Consider the following 19,679-nt stretch of genomic DNA (forward strand, 5'->3'; position numbering starts at 1 on the left):
CACGACACAGCGGGCAAAATTAATAACCAAATGGCCTTACCTTAAAACGCTGTCTTGATCATATGACTTCTCGCAATTATTCCACTTAAATCCACACGGTTCTCTTCTGAGACATAGTAACTATTAAGTATCAACTAACTAACTCTTACTCTTCTCTACAGACGGTCGACTCGTACTCGCTTCCTGTTGTAATTTCGCGCGCTGAAAAGCTGAACGTCAACGTCACGACAAAAAAAATTCTGATGGTCCACTAGGCTACATATTAAGTTATAAGTTTTAATTAAATCCTTTTTTAAATAACTAAAATGTAGCCCTCATCATCCTACATCTAAAACATGACATATAAAATCAGCAGAGCCAAATGAAAACAAATAAATAAACAAATATATTTTCACGTAAGTTTTGTTTTATGTTCATGTCAGTTTTTAGGGTCCACCACCAGGGGGTGCTGCCGCACCCCCCGCACCCCCGGTTCCCGCGCCGGTGGCGGCTACAGATAATGAGAATGAGAATTTCGTACAAGCTTCACTTTCTGACAAGATTAGCAAAGCATGCTAACTGTACTAGCTCTGTACACTCACTAGCGATCTCTGCTACTTCCTTCCAAGCTTTATTTTTCTCCATAATGTTTCTATATTTAGTTTCTATAACAATATCTGATGAAAATCTGGTTATATGTTTGTTTTTGCTTTTCTTTTTATGCCTGAGAGAGTAAACAGGAACTAAAGTTGTGAACAGGGAATTGAAGAAACGTCGCACCATATTCACAACAGGATCGAGCAGAGAAATCATTTGAGGCAGTCTTTGTCTTTACAGCGAAGAATTTACACAGAACTGACAAATCACAGCTCCAAGTCGCACATTTTCCTAAAACATAAGGATGATGTGAACTTTGGGTAATTTAGCTAACTAGCCTCCAGTTTAGCATCATGTTTCAGTCATGCAAACTGCTAATAAACAAGTGTACCAAAAGAAAAATTATAAATTCGGATGAGTCAAGTCTTTGTTTCTGTTTGTTGATGTGAGCGTCCACCGTATAAGTCCCTCTGAATGATCTGATACTACAGAAACATTCTGCACTACCATCAGCTGCTGTAAAAAGAAATTAATCAACAAAAATCCAAATCCAGAATGAAATAGCGCTGAGGTGTGGTTTTATTTAGCAGCAGTGAAACGTCACGAGGCGGCGAATGTACAGCACTCAGGTGCGAATAAATATCTGTTTATTGTGATGATCAGGCGTCTCAGCAGCGGGATGCTAACGCACTAATCACGCTCAGCAGAGACTCAGCGTTTATCTGAAGTGATAAACCGAAGCACACAGTTTCTACTCCATCTAGAACACAAATTAATATCTTGTCGGATTATTTTTTTAAAGTGGGGAAAAACGAAGTGTCCTGTCTTTCATTCGCCGTAACGATTTGTTTCTCAAAGTGTAGCGTACAACAGGTTTATCTCCCTGGTTGGCCACACCCTCTTTCCTTTACTAATAAAAGCCAGCCAGGTTTAATTGGCTTAACGAGACTCAGTCAGATGTCGCCCTTTTGCAGCATTTTAGCCGTTATGATGTTTAAATAATGAGATCAGATGATTTTACCCTCCGTAGCGGGCATCTGTTTCCCTCCCACACGAGTCGTTAGTATGCGAACATAATGAGTCTTTACTCCTGAGCTCCAGGTGAGAGAGCCGTCAGTAAATAAAGAGCAGAGACGCTCTGAACTCGTTCAGACGTGCACGCTGAATTATTAAAAGAAGATAAGAGAATGTTTTGGTGAATTGGGTCAGTGTGTTAGCGCTCTGGGCTTCAGAGCACCTCGTTCTCATGCTACAGGGCTGTTTGGACGTCTGGCGCGCGCCAAGGACGCTATCAGAGTCACGAGCCGTAATGAACACAGAGGTGACTTCACTAACGGGAGACAGCTCGGTGCTTTTTATTTATTTCTTGTTACTAAAAGAAATTCATAAAACAGGAAGGAGAGTGTGAAATAGATACATATTTGCATCACACATCAGGAGAAAATCTTGTGGGAAAGACGTTACAGCAATAATAATCATCAGTCATGACGACAGTGAATGATTATTTAGTGTGATTTCTGTCCTGTAATCTCATCAAGGATATTTTACATCAAACAGCAGAACAAAAATCCTCCAAAGAAAGTTGCTGCAAAGGTCAAGTAAAATGTTGTATTTGGTTGCAGGGGCGGGATCTGTTCGCTGATTGGTTACAGTGTGATGTGGGCGGGATCTGTGCGCTGATTGGTTACAGTGTGATGTTGTGAGCGGGATCTGTGCGCTGATTGGTTACAGTGTGATGTTGTGGGCGGGATCTGTGCACTGATTGGTTACAGTGTGATATTGTGGGCGGGATCTGTGCGCTGATTGGTTACAGTGTGATGTTGTGGGCAGGATCTGTGCGCTGATTGGTTACAGTGTGATGTTGTGGGCGGGATCTGTGCACTGATTGGTTACAGTGTGATGTTGTGGGCGGGATCTGTGCGCTGATTGGTTACAGTGTGATGTTGTGGGCGGGATCTGTGCGCTGATTGGTTACAGTGTGATATTGTGGGCGGGATCTGTGCGCTGATTGGTTACAGTGTGATGTTGTGGGCGGGATCTGTGCGCTGATTGGTTACAGTGTGATGTTGTGGGCGGGATCTGTGCACTGATTGGTTACAGTGTGATGTTGTGGGCGGGTTCTGTACGCTGATAGGTTACAGTGTGATGTGGGCAGATCTGTGAGCTGATAGGTTACAGTGTGATGTTGTGGGCGGATCTGTGTGCTGATTGGTTACAGTGTGATGTGGGCGGGATATCTGTGGTTGGTTGAAGAGAGCAACTGGACTTGCTTGAAGATTCTTGAAGACGTTTCGCCTCTCATCCTAAAGGCTTCCTCAGTTCTGTCTGACTAATAGGGAGTATCCAGTATTTATCCTCTCATGGATCATCATAGAATCCGAATCAGAATGCTGATGGCTGCATTGTAGGTGGCTGATAAAAGATGTCATAGACACCCACCTCTGTTCAGTGATGGTCGTTCCAGGTTGACAAAAATGAACGATCCTCTCTGGCTAAGATGTCTGCCAGTTTTCTGGAAGTCCTCTCATACTCCTGCACCAGTCGAAGGGAACTCATCCCAAAGTTTGTAGAAACATATCTGTGAAGAAACTCAGTCATCCAGGTACATAGTAATCTGTGGTTGGTTGAAGAGAGCAACTGGACTTGCTTGAAGATTCTGAGCAGGATCTGAGCGCTGATTGTTTAGTGTCATGTAGTGGGCGGGGGGATCTGAGCTGTGATTGTTTACAGTACCATGTTGTGGGCGGGATCTGAGCTGTGATTGTTTACAGTGCCATGTTGTGGGCGGGATCTGAGCGCTGATTGTTTAGTGTCATGTAGTGGGCGGGGGGATCTGAGCTGTGATTGTTTACAGTGCCATGTTGTGGGTGGGATCTGAGCTGTGATTGTTTACAGTGCCATGTTGTAGGCGGGATCTGAGCTGTGATTGTTTACAGTGCCATGTTGTGGGCGGGATCTGAGCTGTGATTGTTTACAGTGCCATGTTGTGGGCGGGATCTGAGCTCTGATTGTTTACAGTGCCATGTTGTGGGCGGGATCTGAGCTGTGGTTGTTTACAGTGCCATGTTGTGGGCGGGATCTGAGCTGTGGTTGTTTACAGTGCCATGTTGTGGGTGGGATCTGAGCTGTCGTTGGTTGCAATGCCATGTTGTGAGCGGGATCTGAGCTGTGGTTGTTTACAGTGCCATGTTGTGGGCGGGATCTGAGCTGTGGTTGTTTACAGTACCATGTTGTGGGTGGGATCTGAGCTGTGGTTGGTTGCAATGCCATGTTGTGGGCGGGATCTGAGCTCTGATTGGTTACAAAAGCATTCTATAAATACATTTTATTCCTGTTCATGTTAAAATCAGGCGTTTCATTCTGAACTGTGAGCTTCTATCTGTGGTTGTGAGTCAGAGACATTTCTGTCCTTCCTGTTTGTCCTGGATAAAGGACACGTCCAGCTGTTTATCCAGAACTAAAGCTTCTGAGAGGACAGCTGGAGTAGTGAGATCCCCTTAAAAAAGAAAATCTGCTGAAAGTCATCATGGAGAATGAAGGTGTTCTGAGGTGTCCATGGTAACGGAGCAGTGTTGGATCTTAAACACTGTGTTGTAGGTATCGCATTAGAACTCACCAGAACTCACGGCTCTGTTTGCTTGATGTGTCCTTTCACTGACACCAACCTGACACGTGCATGCAGGCAAAAATTCACTCTGTGTGTGTGTGTGTGTGTGTGTGTAAGAACAGTGCATCTTTCCCAAACACTCAGAACTCCAGAATTCACTGCGGAACTTTTATTTTCCATCAGCATCGATTTGGAAACAGAGCACAAGGTTGTTAATCCGTGGTGGGAAAACCTGGTTTATAACATAATAGTTACACACACACACACACACACACACACACACACACACACTCTCTCTCTCTCTCTCTCTCTCTCTCTCTCTCTCTCTCTCCTGAGCGTTTGATTTATGTAAAGTGCTTGTCTTGTGCACTAACCACTAATTAGCTGATTAAATGATTAAACAGCAGGTTATTGTTGTAATTAGTAAATGACCTGTGGGTGTGTCGAGGTTTTCATTCGTTATTCTTCTTCGTAAAGTTGTAAAGCTCTTTGTTTTTAAACCAGCATGAGGATCTGATACGCAGCTCAACATTTCTCAGATCCGTTACTGTCTCCACGCTGATCACTCTTTTCTCTGAGCCGCGACTCCGCTGATGGAGAAACACGTCCTCCTGTCAGGCACAGAGAGAGTCGGCATAAAGCAGAGAACCCTGAGGAACCCTGAGGAACCCTGAGGAGACACAGAGCACGTTTATCACTTTCACTCCAGAGCCTCAGACAATACCGTCAGCGACAGGACACACGGAGTAACTAACTAACGATACACAAACAGAGAAAGAAAGAACAATTAAATATGAATGGAAAAGTAGGCACAGAAAAAACCTGGATGGATGGAAAAAAAGGAAAGAGAGACAGAAATTATCGACAAAAAAGATAGAAAAAAGCAGATTGGAAAAACTAGAACAATCAAAAGAAAGAAAGATCTGATGAGGAAAAAAAATGGAAATAATCTAAAAAAAGTAAGAATATTGAATGGATGGAGGGATGAAAAAGCAAAAATTCAGGATTAGAGAATGGAACAAAAGACAGAAAAACAATCAGAAAATTCAAAAGAAAGAAAGAGAGAAAAAGAAACATGGTTCAGAGAGAAATTTTTAGAAATTGTGGATAATTTGAAAGAAAGAACCATAAAGGTCAAAAGAAGGAAAGAAAGGATGGATAAGAAAGAAATAAAAAAATTAAAAATAGACCTAGAAAAATCAAAACAATAAACAAATTAAACAAAAAAAGGAAAGACGAGAACTGGACAACATGAAAAGAGAAAAATTAACACATGGATTAAAAAAGAAAAAGTGAGAAAAAGAATAGATCAATGAGGAAGAAAAACGGAAGGAGGGAGGAAGATGAAAAAAGACAAAAATGCAGAAAGACTGAAAAAAGGAGAGAAGTGATACGTTTATGAGCAAAAGCAAACCTGCTGATTGGTCAGTTATGGTAACGCCCACTGTGTCATCATCAGCTGTCAGTCAGGGGAAAAAATCACACTTTAATTTGAAACATCTTTAAAAATAAGTTATTTAACAAATAAATAAATAAGCTGTTGCTGAAACCATGTGCGAATGAAATGTGAATATTAAACACGTCAGAGTAAAACCATCTAAGAAAGGAACGTTTCAGTGTGTGTGTGTGTGTGTGTGTGTGTTTACTGCAGTCACTCCGACCATGTGAGGGAAAAGAAGAAAAATAAGCAGGAAAAACAAAAACGTAAAAATCCTGGCACGCTGCTGCTCAGTGCTAGTGTGTTGTTAGCGTGTTAGCATCTTTGGCTCTTTTTAAAGTTTCTATAAATAAACGTGAGGATTTGCCGCAGAAACGTCCTCACGCTGAGTCATCATCAGTTCTTCACTATTTATAAAAATACAGTCAATATTGACTTTTTATTTTTGCAGCGTTGCTCACACGTTTAATACGAACTTCCTCCCACGTGTTCAAATTCAGGTTGTGAGGATAATTAGCAGTTAGCGCTTAATTAAAGCTATGATGATGCTGAGCTTTTAAAGGACGGCGCAATATCTGAGGATGGCTGGAGACAGAACCGAGGAGCAAGCGAGGAGGAGAACCGAGGGGCAAGCGGACCTCAGCGTGTGAGGAAACGGAGACGGAACCGAGGGGCGAGTGGACCTCAGCGAGTGAGGAAACGGAGACGGAACCGAGGGGCAAGCGGACCTCAGTGAGTGAGGAAACGGAGACGGAACCGAGGGGCAAGCGGACCTCAGCGAGTGAGGAAACGGAGACGGAACCGAGGGGCAAGCGGACCTCAGTGAGTGAGGAAACGGAGACGGAACCGAGGGGCGAGTGGACCTCAGCGAGTGAGGAAACGGAGATGGAACCGAGGGGCAAGCGGACCTCAGTGAGTGAGGAAACGGAGACGGAACCGAGGGGCGAGCGGACCTCAGCATGTGAGGAAACGGAGATGGAACCGAGGGGCAAGCGGACCTCAGTGAGTGAGGAAACGGAGACGGAACCGAGGGGCGAGCGGACCTCAGCGAGTGAGGAAACGGAGACGGAACCGAGGGGCGAGTGGACCTCAGCGAGTGAGGAAACGGAGACAGAACCGAGGGGCGAGCGGACCTCAGCGAGTGAGGAAACGGAGACGGAACCGAGGGGCGAGCGGACCTCAGCGAGTGAGGAACCGGAGACGGAACCGAGGGGCGAGCGGACCTCAGGGAGTGAGGAAATGGAGACGGAACCGAGGGGCGAGCGGGCCTCAGCGAGTGAGGAAACGGAGACGGAACCGAGGGGCGAGCGGACCTCAGCGAGTGAGGAAATGGAGACGGAACCGAGGGGCGAGCGGACCTCAGCGAGTGAGGAAACGGAGACGGAACCGAGGGGCGAGCGGACCTCAGTGAGTGAGGAACTGGAGCAGGATTTCATTCTCATTTCTGTTAAATCCTCACGCTGAGGACTCGGGAAAGTTTGTGCTGCGTTCTCATTCCACAGTGCAGTGGTGAGTCAGCTCCAGTAGTTGTGTTAAACTGTGTGTGTGTGTGTGTGTGTGTGTGTGTAGTAGGAGAAGCACAGTAGTGTAATAAATATAGAAGTGAATCAGCCCACAGAGCGAGGACGCAGTGCTGCACTCAGTCGTGACGGATAAACGCAGTGTTAGAGAGATAAAGACGCTCCTGAAGTGTAAACGTCCTCGTGGGTTTTCACTCGCGCAGGTGAAGGGTTTGGGACTCGACATGGAGCTGGAGGTTCTGGAAAACGTCCAGTTTCGACTTGATGACAGACTGCAGGTTGGATGTGATGTAAAAACAAACCGAGCTGCTGTGATTGAGTGCCAGTGTTTGACTGAGAGAGCGACGGCGTGCGATTACAGCTTCCTGTTTCAGCATGTTAATCACGCAGAACTCTGATCACATCCCAAAACACACAGAAACATTATCAGTTCAAAGAACTTTTACTGCTCTCTCTCACAGGTTCCTGTAGGATTTAGGTTTAAATTTTATTTTATTATCTTAAAGGTAATAATAATAATAATAATAATAATAATAATAATAATAATAATAGTGCCTGGTAAGATTTTTAAAATTAATTCATTCATTTTGTGTTTGTTTCTTTCTCCTGGTTTTTGTCTCTCACAGGAACCTTTGTTTATTTTGTTTAATTTTTAAATGTTAGGCATTTTTTATTCACTTATCTATCTATCTGTCTGTCTGCCTGTCTGTCTGTCTGTCTGTCTGTCTGTCTCATGCTTACATGGTAAGATTTATTTCTCTTCATTATTTTTTTAGTTACTTACATATTATAAATATTATTTATTTTTTTATTTACCTGTCTCGCTACGTTTTGTTTGTTTTTGCCTGTGAACATTTGTTTTACTTTTCATTATTTATTAATTTGCTTATTTACATATTTAGTTATTTATTAGTTTTGCATCTCACAGAAAGCTGCTGCACCTTTATTTTACATTTTTACATTTTTTAAACTTGTAAAAAAAATAAACTGCTACATTAATAAAATGTTTATAACAGTGTTACATATACGATACGATACAGTGTAGTGATGTGATAAAAACACAATCGCTTTACATGATACACGATAAACGTCATGAAACATTTGTTTACAATTTATCAACAAAATAATGTTGTTACTTTAAAAAAAAAATTGGAAAAACAGTTTGATATTTGTCTACAAAATAACTAATTTGAAACTAAAAGGAAGTAAAATTGTAAAAAAAAAAACCCATTAATAATAATAATATTTTACATTTGTAAAAATTAAGAACTGCTCCAGGGCGGCACGATGGTGTAGTGGTTAGCGCTGTCGCCTCACAGCAAGAAGGTCCGGGTTCGAGCCCCGTGGCCGGCGAGGGCCTTTCTGTGTGGAGTTTGCATGTTCTCCCCGTGTCCGCGTGGGTTTCCTCCGGGTGCTCCGGTTTCCCCCACAGTCCAAAGACATGCAGGTTAGGTTAACTGGTGACTCTAAATTGAGCGTAGGTGTGAATGTGAGTGTGAATGGTTGTCTGTGTCTATGTGTCAGCCCTGTGATGACCTGGCGACTTGTCCAGGGTGAACCCCGCCTTTCACCCGTAGTCAGCTGGGATAGGATCCAGCTCGCCTGCGACCCTGTAGAACAGGATAAAGCGGCTAGAGATAATGAGATGAGATGAGAAGAACTGCTCCTGTAAACAGGTTTATAATAAATAAATAAACCAAATAAATAAGTTTGTAAACAATGCAACAAATAAGGCCCAGTGTTTATGCAAATTAACTGGAATTGTATCCACCAATCACTTTCTAATGTTAGGCTCCGCCTTCAGACTTTAGACCACGCCCCCTTCAAGAGTCTGAGGCCGATGAAAGATGATTTTTTTTTCTCTTGCTGTGACTTTTGTTCATGTTTGTGGATATCAGCGGGTGATGCAGCGTCAGAAAACACATCAATACATCCATCTGAGACACAAACACGTTTATCAGTTTTTCTCTTTTCTCTACATTTGTGGAGCGAGTGTGGACACGGTGTGAAAATTAATCAACTGTCGCACCAGAATCTTCACTTCAGTCACATGGTGATGGACAGCTGAGCGTTTTTATTCAGGAGAGACGGAGAAAACGCAACAGGAATGAAACTGGGATGCAATAAAATGTGTTTCTCTCTCTCTCTCCCACTCCCTCTTTCTGTCTGTCTGTCTCTCACTCTCTCTCTCTCTCTCTCTCTCTCTCTCTCCCACTCCCTCTTTCTGTCTGTCTGTCTCTCACTCTCTCTCTCTCTCTCTCTCTCTCTCTCTCTCTCTCCCACTCCCTCTTTCTGTCTGTCTGTCTCTCACTCTCTCTCTCTCTCTCTCTCTCTCTCTCTCTGTCTCTCTCTCTCTCATTCGTTATCATGAGTAAATTGTATAAACTACATTACGTTAGCATATTGCAGGTTGTTTTTGAGTGCTGTGTGTGTGTGTGTGTGTGTGAGATCAGCCTACACTATGAGGCGATGTGTTTGAGTGTGATGGATAAAAACGAGGCCATTTCTCTCAGCTCGTTTTCTCCGTCAGCATGAGGATCAATACAGTGTTTCACAAAATGGTGGCCTGAACAAACGTCAATACAAAACTAAACTGCTTTCAACTTTTACTCATCAGTAAACGTGTCGCAACTTTCAATGATGTCATGATGAAAAAATATTTTATTAATTACAAATATACTGTATTTCACCAGCGTCTCACCGCCGATATGTTTAAACCCCGATGGTTGAAGCCGTACAGCGTTTCACTCTAAGTGTGTTAACGTGTGTATTATTTGTGTGTAGCATAATGCTAACAGCATTTTAACAGTCTGGTTTCACTAGCGTTTAGCATGTGGCTAACGTCACATGGTGTAAGGAATTAAAACGTAAACGTAGACACAGACCATAATATTGAGCTGAAATCATACACATTTAGCATTTCTCTAAAATTCCAGCTGATTAGCCAGTGAACCTGCAGGTCGCTCGAGAGGTGAAAGTGTTTACATACAGTGCAGTTCCTCATATATAAACCTCAAATATAACTTTCTCTCACAGGAATATTTTACTCTAAAATTTTGTTGAAATCATTCTGAAAGAGAACTCACCTCAGTCCGGCTCCAGCAGCTGGAAAGATTCGGCCTTCGACAGAGCGGAGCCAGTTAGCCAGCTGGCTGTTTCCTTTTCGAGGCCTTGCAGTGTGAAAAATAACCTTCACGGTGTTCCTCAAGGCTCACTATTCGAGCCACTTCTGTTTTCAGTCCACATGCTTGCTTTAGTTCATATTCGCTAACGTAATACACAAACATTTATTTTATAATGAGGCACAATCACATTTTTCAGTGTAAAGAAATTAGAGGTTAAATTTAAAATGATTTATTTCAAAGGAGCAAGAAAATTAGTGAAAAATCTGAAAACAGATGTTTAAAGTTTAGATTCTTTAAAAAAGGTTTTTGAAAACATGACCGTTTTCGGTCTCTGCTAATTCATTACTTAAATGTATTTTTGTTTGTTCATAATTTACTTCTTTACTATTATTAAATGTTTATTTTATTTGTGTATATCTTATATATAATTTATATCTCTGCTCATCACTTACTTTAATCAAGTATTAATTAATTAATTAATTAATTAATTAATTAATTAGTTAGTTAGTTAGTTAATTTTCTTTAGTAATAATTGCTACTGGGCGGCACGGTGGTGTAGTGGTTAGCGCTGTCGCCTCACAGCAAGAAGGTCCGGGTTCGAGCCCCGTGGCCGGCGAGGGCCTTTCTGTGCGGAGTTTGCATGTTCTCCCCGTGTCCGCGTGGGTTTCCTCCGGGTGCTCCGGTTTCCCCCACAGTCCAAAGACATGCAGGTTAGGTTAACTGGTGACTCTAAATTGAGCGTAGGTGTGAATGTGAGTGTGAATGGTTGTCTGTGTCTATGTGTCAGCCCTGTGATGACCTGGCGACTTGTCCAGGGTGAACCCCGCCTTTCACCTGTAGTCAGCTGGGATAGGATCCAGCTCGCCTGCGACCCTGTAGAAGGATAAAGCGGCTAGAGATGATGAGATGAGATGAGATAATTGCTACTTCTTATTTTTACATACTTCTTTTTAAACAAAGTTTCCTTGTGATACTTTTAAAGTGTATTAAAATAAAGTGAAGAATTTTTCTATCATATTTTTCACAAGTATTATGAATAGAAATTGAAATAAAATTGAAACAGAGAAAATGCTCACGTAAAAATAAAATGCGCAAAAATATTTAGACGTTTTTGCTAATTAATATTCATACTAGATAAATAAAATGTGATAAAATAATAAATCTGTCACGGTAATGATGGTGAAGGCTTAACAGGTTGATGAGGACTGGAGAGGACACTGACTTTTATACACACACACACACACACACGTACACACGTGCACACACACGTACGCACACGCACTGAGCTCTCACAAATGAGAAAAAAAACTCAAGAAGCTCTTCGACGTTTCAGGAGCAGACATTACACCATCTGGGATAGTGTGTGTGTGTTTTGACAGCGCGGTGTCGCAGTGTCGAGGAGAACGTGAAGACGACCCCTGTGGTGACAGTGAGGTGAGCTACAGGACTGCCGCTGAGTCTCAGCCGTCTTTATCATAAATTAACATTCAGTGATTCACACAGTAACAAAACAACAGGAACCTGCGTGTTTTAAACGACTCCTTTAACTGAATTACTTAAAAACGTCTCCGGTCACGTCTCCAGTCATGTCTCCTCACTTCCCAGGATGGAACAACAGTGTCTGTGCTTGGGCAGGTAAAAACATGTCATAAATTCTGCACAAACTAAGTCTTTGTTTGCCCAGCATGGGGCTTTTTGTTCTCATACTGAGGCTCCAAGATTTTGTCCACACTGAGACATCATCTGTCCAAGCTGGAGCTTCTACTGCTGAAGATTAAGCTCCTGCTCAATATTCATTCCCATGCTAGAGGTTCTGTTGTCTACACAGAGGCTTCTTCTGCTCAAACTGAGGCTTCTTCATCTGCCCATGCTGGAGGATCTTCTGTAAAACCAAAGGTTTCTTCTCCCCAACCTGAGAGCCCTTTTGTCCAAACTGCAGCTTCTTTAACTGCCTAAACTGAGGCAACTTCTTCTGCTCAAACTGGTTTTTTTCTCCCAGAGTTATGACTTTTTCCTGTCCACATGGAGGCTTTTGTCCAGCCTGAGGCTACCTCATCCATAAATAAGGCTTTCTTCTGCTCAAACTGAAGTTTCATGTGTCCAAACTGAGTCAGATTCTTCTCTGTGTAAGGGCTTTTCTCCCCAGACGAGGTTTCTACAGAGGCTTGTTTTGCTGAAATTATCCAAGCTGAGGCTTCTTAAGCTTAATCTGAAGCATTTCTTACCCAGGCTAGGCCGTCATCTCTTGATGTTAAGCCTTCTTTTATTTAAGCACAGGATTCCTTGGGCTACATCTGCATCAGCATTCCACCCTCTGGCTCCTCCCACTACTGAACTTTGCTCATAGTAGAACAGTCATTTCGCAAGTCACGGCGCTTCTCCTGACTAAAATTGCCACTCTAGACGCAGTGTTTTTTGAGGCACGCTCTCATTACCTCCTGAGTTCACATCTTCGATTTAGTTCCTTCTAACAGAGCTGCGTTTTCTCTTCAGCTAATGGTGTGCAATCGCAAATGTGCTAGCAAACAGCGACTTAATCTCACATGAGTGTTTAGTGGCATATCGACCCCTGTGAGATATCAGCATGCCGTATCATATTACAGTCTCAGCTTGGGATATTAGTGGAATATTCTTCATGCTGGCTGTGTGTCAAATCATCCTCACGAAACCACCAGGAGAGTCGGGGATTAGGGTAATGGGGTTTGAGTGTTAGACTTTTTTTTGTGAGAGATGAGATGAGATGAGATGAGATGAGATGAGATGAGATGAGATGAGATGAGATGGTGACACCTCTGGAGCACTAATCTAGCACACCCTGCTTACTCCATTAGTCTTATTGATGCAGGTGATGGAGTGAAGGCTGCTTTTAAAGAAAATGGGAACTTTGTTAGGAAAATGTAGTCTGGCAACTAAAAAAAACTATAAACAGTAATCAGTGAGCCATAATAAATGGAACAAAGTCAATATTTGGTGTGAGATTAAACTTTGCTTTAAAAAAAAAATCTCCGTCTCCGGTCCAGTGAGGTCAGTTTTATGTGGAAATGATCTGTAGGTTTTCCTGAGCATCTTACAGAACCAGCCCCAGTTCTTCTGGACTCTTTGACTGTCACACTCACTTCTTCATTTTACACCAAAACCCAGCAGCCTTCATTATGTTTTCTTTTATCATCTGAAAAGTGTCTCTTATGGAATATGCTGCTCAGACCTCCCCCCCCCCCCCCCCCCCCCACACACACACACACACACATGTTTTTTTCAGTAGCATTTAATTTTGTGCTGGAAAAAAACATTTTGACTCTAAAATGTTTTGTAATGTTGTGACTCGATAAGTAGAAGTCATAAAATAGAACTCTGTAACAAAGTTTGTATGAAAAAAACAGGGGGCTAAGACTTTTGTACAGTACTGTAGATAGATAGATAGATAGATAGATAGATAGATAGATAGATAGATAGATAGATAGATAGATAGATAGCAAACATTTTTGTTCTGTAACATTTAATTTTGTGCTGGGAAAAAAACTGAATGTTTTGACTCAATAATGTAGAAGTCATAAAATAGAAATCTATAATAAAGTTTGTATAAAAAAAAAACATGGGGGGCGACTTTTGCCCAGTACTGTGTGTGTATATATATATATATATATATATATATATATATATATATATATATGTATATATATATATATATATATATATATATATATATATATTGTGTATATATATATATATATATATATATATATATATATATATATATATATATATGTGTATATATATATATATATATATATATATATATATATACACACACACACACACAGAGAGTGGTGCTTGAAATTTTGTGAACCCTTTAGAATTTTCTATATTTCTGCATAAATATGACCTAAAACATCATCAGATTTTCACACAAGTCCTAAAAGTAGATAAAGAGAACCCAGTTAAACAAATGAGACAAAAATATTATACTTGGTCATTTATTTATTGAGGAAAATGATCCAATATTACATATCTGTGAGTGGCAAAAGTATGTGACCCTTTGCTTTCAGTATCTGGTGTGACCCCCTTGTGCAGCAATAACTGCAACTAAACGTTTGCGGTAACTGTTGATCAGTCCTGCACACCGGCTTGGAGGAATTTTAGCCCGTTCCTCCGTACAGAACAGCTTCAACTCTGGGATGTTGGTGGATTTCCTCACATGAACTGCTCGCTTCAGGTCCTTCCACAACATTTCCATTGGATTAAGGTCAGGATGTTGACTTGGCCATTCCAAAACATTCACTTTATTCTTCTTTAACCATTCTTTGGTAGAACGACTTGTGTGCTTAGGGTCGTTGTCTTGCTGCATGACCCACCTTCTCTTGAGATTCAGTTCATGGACAGATATCCTGACATTTTCCTTTAGAATTCGCTGGTATAATTCAGAATTCATTGTTCCATCAATGATGGCAAGCTGTCCTGGCCCAGATGCAGCAAAACAGGCCCAAACCATGATACTACCACCACCATGTTTCACAGATGGGATAAGGTTCTTATGCTGGAATGCAGTGTTTTCCTTTCTCCAAACATCACGCTTCTCATTTAAACCAAAAAGTTCTATTTTGGTCTCCTCTGTCCACAAAACATTTTTCCAATAGCCTTCTGGCTTGTCCACGTGATCTTTAGCAAACTGCAGATGAGCAGCAATGTTCTTTTTGGAGAGCAGTGGCTTTCTCCTCACAACCCTGCCATGCACACCATTGTTGTTCAGTGTTCTCCTGATGGTGGACTCATGAACATTAACACTAGCCAATGTGAGAGAGGCCTTCAGTTGCTTAGAAGTTACCCTGGGGTCCTTTGTGACCTCTCCAACTATTACACGCCTTGCTCTTGGAGTGATCTTTGTTGGTTGACCACTCCTGGGGAGGGTAACAATGGTCTTGAATTTCCTCCATTTGTACACAATCTGTCTGACTGTGGATTGGTGGAGTCCAAACTCTTTAGAGATGGTTTTGTAACCTTTTCCAGCCTGATGAGCATCAACAACGCTTTTTCTGAGGTCCTCAGAAATCTCCTTTATTCGTGCCATGATACACTTCCACAAACATGTGTTGTGAAGATCAGACTTTGATAGATCCCTGTTCTTTAAATAAAACAGGGTGCCCACTCGCACCTGATTGTCATCCCATTGATTGAAAACACCTGACTCTAATTTCACCTTCAAATTAACTGCTAATCCTAGAGGTTCACGTACTTTTGCCACTCACAGATATGTAATATTGGATCATTTTCCTCAATAAATAAATGACCAAATATAATATTTTTGTCTCATTTGTTTAACTGGGTTCTCTTTATCTATTTTTAGGACTTGTGTGAAAATCTGATGATGTTTTAGGTCATATTTATGCAGAAATATAGAAAATTCTAAAGGGTTCACAAACTTTCAAGTACCACTTATCAGCCTGTGAAATCCAGTGCATGTTTTGGTACATTGAGAATTTCAAGGCACATTAAGAGATAAAACTAGAAGGAACTGGAAGGTTTGGCACAATTGCTCTGTGAATCCCAGGGCGTGATCTCTGTTTAATGTCTTTGGAAGACAAAAATTCTGCTTCAGTGCATCAGAGCTTTAAATAAAGTCTCTTGACTTATTAGACTGTGAGTCCCCACGGTGAGAACACGTTAGAGTGATAAAGTGAGTAATGCTCTACACTGTACCATTTATTAGTAATATTCCAGAAAAAAAAATTAGAGCACATTTCATACCTGTGGGAGCTCAGAGTGCTGTACGATCAAGTACTAAATATTTAACAGTTATTCCACGAAATCGAGTTGTACATGAGCTGATAGGTGACGAGGTGTGTAGCACTGAGTTGTCTATAATCCATGTACGATGAGATTGAGTGGAATAACTGTTTTATTCTCTCCACATTCACTGGATTTTGAGAAACAGAGCATTTTTAGTTTCAGTTTTTGCAAATTCAATAAATAAAAACTTTATACAAAACATCCGGCAAAATAATTTCTGTTTAGAATGTAAACAAACTGCCAAAATGACAGGAGCAATTTGTGAAAGATGTCTTATCTTCATCCGCTTATCTGGGGCTGGGTCGCGGAGGCAGCAGTCTGAGCATGGAAACCCAAACTTCCCTTTCCCCAGGCACCTCGGCCAGCTCCTCGGGAAGAACACCGAGGCGTTCCCAGGCCAGCCGAGAGACATAGTCCCTCCAGCATGTCCTGGGTCTTCCCCGGGGCCTCCTCGCAGGGGGACATGCCTGGAACACCTCCCCAGGGAGGCGTCCAGGAGGCATCTGAAAGAGATGCCCGAGCCACCTCAGCTGATTCCTCTCGATGTGGAGGAGCAGCGGCTCTACTCCGAGCTCCTCCTGAGTAACTGTGCTTCTCACCCTGTTCAGAATTGCGGTGCCAGGTCTTAATTATTTTGACCTTTAAAAGTAGTAAACAGGCACCCTTGTCAGACATAGTGGCTCCCAACTCGTTAGTTGTCAGGGCATGTTACAACATGCCAACTTCAGACACCCTGGCGCCACTGTCCATCACACTGTGCTGCGTGGACTATATAAGATGCGCACAAACATCGAGGAAAACACAGCACACATCAGACGGGGACTCCATGCAACACCTGCTTCTCATCAGTGAATATTTGGATCCGTTTCTCTCTTTCTTTCTCGGTTTCATTTCTTCTTGCTTTCTGTCTTTCTATCGCGGACGTGTCAGGATCCAACGTCCATCATTCGTGCCGTGTGTGCATTCCGTGCGTCCTTGAATGTAAGTTGTTTATTGTTGCGTAGCTACTGTGTTGTGTGTACTCGCTATCTGTAACTGTTACATGTAGCGGTAATGCTAGCGAGTATTTCTTCTCTTATTCTCTCATCCTGTGTCTGTCTATTTTCTTACGTGTTCGTTCTGTTCTGTTCAGTAGCCATGTAATGATAGCGCTTGTTTTCTCGACCACGGTTTGTTACGGGAGCACATTTCATTATTAGCCATTGCCGTGTTGGGAGTGTAGTGGTGGTATGTACAGTTCATAACCGCGCCACATATTCTAACCTTCTATGCGCAATACAGCGCGGGGCAGCGCTTAAAGGAGCTACGCTCCCCTTCATTCAGCCGACACACTCTGTGTCTTCATGCGGGTGTAACTCGCTGTAAGCAGTTGCACCACGCACCTTGGTAATGATAGCTGCTGTAGGCAGCTATCCTCATCCTCCGTGTACGTTGTACACATTGTACATATTGTGTACATATCGTGTAGATAGTCAGTATCTAGTGTGTTGTGTTATTTATTATGGGGTGTAAATAGCATTCATTGGGCTTTACATTGTTTTACTTATATAGTATTCATTTGTGTGTTTTACATTTGTATTACATTGTATATAATTATTATTCATTTGCGTTAATATATATTTAATGCGATGTGTATTTGTATTTATATCATTGTCATTATTTACATTATTGCTTGTGTGTATATTATTGCTCATGTCTTGTTGTATTTGTATTTTATTCTGTTTTCTAGTAAAACCACGGTTTACACGGTTTCTCGTGAGTGGACATCCATTAATTCCTGTTCTAACCGGAGAGCCTGTGTAGCTTGCTGTATACCCGATCCAGTGTCCCTCCTATACAGTCCTTTACCCTGTCCATCACCGGACCCCCATTTTTATATGGTCCTTCGAGCCGGATACAGCGTTCTACACAGTCAGGATGTCCACTCATGATGGCAGTGCCCGTCCTCGCCGTGAGCACCACCACCCCAGGCACCTGGATGACTACGTGGTGACCCAGGCTCAGCGACGGCTGCCACAGGACGGCGTACACACCCAGGATGATTCTTCCCATGTGGGAGACAGCAGGCCCCGGGAGCCATCACACACTCCCCCTGCTGGGCAGACTCCCCTGGACACGTCAGCAGCTATCCTCCTCGCCCTTCAGCAGATACGGGAGGACAATCGGCAGCTGCAGCGGGATGTGCAGTACCTGTTGCAACAACAACACTATGCATCACCTCCACGCACTCCAGCGAGGGACATCCAGGTTCCAGCCGTCACGCCTGGAACCCCCCCAGCAGTCCTATCATCACCACTGCAGCATGACAGAACATACAGCCCTACTGACTCAACCAGTGGACATCGCCGCGCCCCGGTGGCAGAGCAGTCGTCACCTCTACCTCGGCCACACATCGCAGGAGCTGAGGCAGCGACGTCCACACCGCCACACGGAGGAGCTCCCCATCTGCCAACACCACTGATGGCAGAGCTGACAGAGCACCTGAGGAGCATGAATCTGCCACGGGGTCACTCATTCACGTCGTCCTCACCCTTTCCTGCCACCCCACAGTACTCAGCGCCATTCAGCCCATGGCGCCCTTCGTCTGCTCAGAGACAGCGGACGTCATCACCGGTGTCGGCCGGTCAGAGGGCAGTGGCACCAGATCATCACAGGCTGTCACCTGTCCCACAGCGACTGACATCTCTTCCCCCTCAGGAGCTGACCTACCGTGGGCCCAAGATGAGAATCCCAGCGTTCACCGAGGACGACCCACGGCAGTTCAACAGGATGCAGCTGGCGCTCGACAACGTCCTACCACCCGACGCGACAGAGCGCTTCAAATATCAGATCCTGCTGGACCACCTGAAGCTAGAGGATGCTGTCCTGGTAGCGGATGCTTACTGCCACAGTAGCTACCCCTACAGTGATACGATGGCAGCCCTCACGAAGCTCTTTGGGCAGCCCCGCAAACTGGCACTCAGGCAGATCAACCAGGTCTTGGCTGAGCCCCCTGTCAGGAGCGGTGACCAGAGAGGCTTCAGGAACTTCACCCTGAAGGTGCAGTCCTTGGTGGGGATGCTGGATAAGATGGGGACCCAGGAACAGCTTGAGCTACGGTGCGGTTCGCATGTGTCTCGGTTGCTGCCCAAGCTGCCTCACGAGCTGCGTACTGCCTTCAGGCGGTACATCGACCCAGACCGTGTGCCTGTCCCCACACTCTTAGACTTCGCCGCATGGTTACAGCACGAGGTTGGTGTGCAGCTGGACGAGACCAACGACCCGCCAAAGGCAACAGCGAGCCAGGCAGAGCGGCAGCGGAGCACCAGAGGCAAGCAGCCGGCAGCCACACACTCCACCACAGTCCTGCTGGTAGACCCCCCAGCCAAGTCAGCTCAGCAGCCATCAAAGTCAGCTCCACGTACACCCGCCAAGGTGGAGCCTCCAAAGAAGTACTGCCCCTTCTGCAACAGCACGGAGCACTACTTCAACCAGTGCACTGCGTTCAAGAGTATGTCACTGGAACCGAGGCTCCAGTGGATCAAGACCGGGAAGAAGTGCTGGAGGTGTGGACGCGACCATCAAGCAGCTCAGTGCTACCTCAAGGCACGGTGCCCGAAGTGCAATCGCCTGCACCTCGAGGTACTGCA

General features: G+C 43.6%; 1 protein-coding gene and 1 long non-coding RNA gene across 2 annotated transcripts in view; one reads left to right on the forward strand and one right to left on the reverse strand.

Annotated features, from left to right (window-relative positions):
• The window catches only part of clcn2a (chloride channel, voltage-sensitive 2a), a 99,832-nt gene that overhangs the window by 2,825 nt on the left and 77,328 nt on the right, over nucleotides 1-19,679 (forward strand). The window lies entirely within an intron of this gene.
• The window catches only part of LOC132871924 (uncharacterized), a 46,471-nt gene continuing 31,165 nt past the window's right edge, over nucleotides 4,374-19,679 (reverse strand). Inside the window, exons 2-3 of the long non-coding RNA XR_009651352.1 lie at nucleotides 10,228-10,408; nucleotides 4,374-4,853 (exon numbers count right to left, since the gene is read on the reverse strand). This is a non-coding gene — a long non-coding RNA (uncharacterized LOC132871924). The remainder of the gene's footprint in view (nucleotides 4,854-10,227; nucleotides 10,409-19,679) is intronic.

This window comes from Neoarius graeffei, chromosome 23 (assembly GCF_027579695.1).
Source record: "Neoarius graeffei isolate fNeoGra1 chromosome 23, fNeoGra1.pri, whole genome shotgun sequence".
Taxonomy (NCBI): Eukaryota; Metazoa; Chordata; class Actinopteri; order Siluriformes; family Ariidae; genus Neoarius; species Neoarius graeffei.